Raw genomic sequence first — 2,979 nt, forward strand, 5'->3', positions numbered from 1 at the left:
TATGTGTGTGTGTGTGTACGTACCCACACCCACCCACCCCATCTGTATATCCATTGATTAAACAACAAGAAACCTCTCCTCCTTCCTTTAGACTTCGTTCAATTATGCATGTAGGGCCTACTGAGTGTTTATGTTTTTCCCTTGGAGATTCTTTGCCCCTAAATATCCTTGCTACCATAGTACAGCACTGATATTCCCCATAGTACAATTGACTGATCTATACTACTAGAAAAATAAGAGACTCAGCCTCTCAGTATAGCTCAATTTATGTGAATAGAATTAATTACTTTTATTTAGCAACTCAGTGCAGCCTTGTGTCAGAAATGAACAGTTTGCTTCTTGAATATAAGTGATATAGGTTAGGAGAACATTTTTAGATTGAGCTCAAGACAAAAGGTCTAAATCTGTAAGCTCTTTATCCTTCAAGAATATGAGTACTAGCAGTTGTTCCATTGTCTATGTTGTCTTAGGTAGCAGTACAACAAGCTGGAAAGAGCTAAGGCATAAAGGTTTTAAGCAAATAAAGACATCTTTAAAATATTACATATCAGATTTCTTTACAGAGGAAATCTTATCTGTCAAAACAAAAAAGATAATTTAAATAATGTAATCTTAGTAATGTGTCGTGGTGTTATATGTCTGAAATGTGGGATAGTCAGTACAGGAAAGTAAAATGTAGCTTCAAGACCCCATTAGACTTTGACACGTATTAAAGGCTAGTGAAACCCTTCCTCCACCATAGATTTAGAGCTCTCTTTCTGAAGTGAGTGTGAGTGTTGTCTTTTAACTGAAAGCTGATTCTGATATATTCATTCTACTTAGTAACATATCTTTAAGAAACATGCAGTCAAATTTATCTTTAAACACCTGTACAGTAAACACTAAATCTGAATTACTCACCAAATTTCCATCCGCTGGCAATGGGAAACAGTAAGAGCGTTTAGGGCACAATTCATCTGGACTATTTTAGATGTTTAGTTTAGGATAAAATGAATTACTCCTTAAATATTCCTTTATCTCCTCACTGACTATAAAGTGAGATGAATCGCACTCATCATGCCTGAGTATTTGACGTTCTTTACAGATTTCTGGGTTCATACATACTCTGAATATTATTTACTCCACCACTATATTATAAAAATGATGACTTGAGCCACCAACTCACTGGAATCATTTGTCGATATTTATAAAATAATAATGCAGGATAAAAGTGATGGAATGTGTCTGATATTCTCAAAACTTCCTTTTACCATCTTCTCTACTTCTTGTGGCCTTCAGTGGACATTCAGTGAGTATCTAGTAACTCAGTCACACAGCTTGCATGGGAACATTGACATATTATGCTTACTACTGTCACTGAAGTGTAGATTCCAGATACTGAGCAATGTCAGTATTTTCACAGGTGAAAATACAGAACACACTGTATTTGTTGCTTGACTCTTGACTGAGCTGCAAGAACGCTGTTACTGAAAGAGTAAAAGTTTCTGTCATATTGTCCAGAGTAAATGCTATCACGATAATGTTTCTTCAGAGAGACAAGCAGATTGATTATATTTCATACAAAAGGAGATATGATCTGAAATGGTGGTTTGGCTTGCCACAGTTATGAATATCCAGTTTAATGAACGCAGTGCCAAGCCATACAGATACATGAATAGTTTTTTTTCAAGCACAGTATTGATGTGAAAGATCACAAGATGAGAGATTAAAGGATTAAAGTTTGATTCTTTAATTTTGCGGATGAAGATCTTTGCAAGTGTACTTCATGGCATTACAGTATCAAAATGTCACCTGGCCTTGGATTAAAAACATTCAAATACTTTTTTGATAGTTTTAACTGGGCTAAATTTTTTCTTTGAAAATGGTGTTTGTTTAATTATGATGGACTTCTGTGCCTAAGGCAGGAGTACCCAGTTCATGGCTATGAACTTGCATGTGGCACATAAGCAGATGAAATACGTTTTATGTGCTGGAACTGTATCATGTGACTACAGCACTGGCTGAGTACTGGCACAGAGACTGCTGCACACACTACAATTCTGGCTGGAGGAGGAAGCAAGCCAGGAAAATAGCTCCAAAATTCATTGGTGGCTCCCAGGTCTCCTTAGGACCATCTGTACACTCAGCCCACATCCATACTGTCTGCAGGGGTTGGGAACTGCTGTCAGTAAGCTATGAACTTCCCTTAGATCTCCTTTTCCCCTTGAAATTCCTAAAAATAGGAGCAGATACAGTTAAGAAATAGGATGTAGAGTGATGTTTTTGTCTGATTATAATAGTTGCTATTAATATTAAAACAAACAACAACAACAACAAACCAAACAAATTTAGTAAAGAGAAGCCAGAAAATCATGAAAAAGAAAATATTTACTTGAAATCTGGAACTTTTCCTAAGAATGTCACCACTTTTCCAATTTTCTTCTCAGGGAAAAATTCTAATTTTTCTTTTCCTTTTGTTCTAATTTCAAACATCTGTGAAAGTTACGCCAATCCAAATGAGCCAAATAAATAGCTAGAACCTGATCCAAGCAAGTCTTATCGTCTTGGTTTCCTACACGTATAGTTTTTTGTACATGTGATAATTGGCATTCCTGTTGACCATCAGCATGGTGAAGATGTAACTTCTTGATGTGGTTTTGTGATTTTTTTTTTTTGTTGTCCACATCAGAATACCATGTGGGAGTTCAAGAGTTAATGTTCTGGTTCTGTGGACTGCCTTTCTTGGGCATTTTGGGTTCTCAGAGGGGAGGAGCAGCATTCTGGAGGACTTGGTGTGCAGAGGAAGAAAGGTGAAGATCCTGGCAGGGCAGCAGCTGCTCTCCATCCCTCTGAGTTGCTCTCTCTGTTTGCCGCGAAGAAAAAGCATGTGCTTCCCCTGCAGTCTACTAGTGTAAAACTTCATGGTTTTGACACAATTTTCTGTCATTTTGTTTGATTTAGTAAATTATCATTCCTTCTCAGATTGTTGTCGTTTTTTTT

General features: G+C 36.9%; 1 long non-coding RNA gene across 1 annotated transcript in view; it reads left to right on the forward strand.

Moving 5' to 3' along the window:
- Nucleotides 1–2,979, forward strand: part of LOC109365559 — a 4,464-nt gene that overhangs the window by 202 nt on the left and 1,283 nt on the right. The gene's annotated exons all lie outside the window — the stretch shown is intronic.

The sequence above is a fragment of the Meleagris gallopavo genome, chromosome 1 (genome assembly GCF_000146605.3).
Source record: "Meleagris gallopavo isolate NT-WF06-2002-E0010 breed Aviagen turkey brand Nicholas breeding stock chromosome 1, Turkey_5.1, whole genome shotgun sequence".
Taxonomy (NCBI): Eukaryota; Metazoa; Chordata; class Aves; order Galliformes; family Phasianidae; genus Meleagris; species Meleagris gallopavo.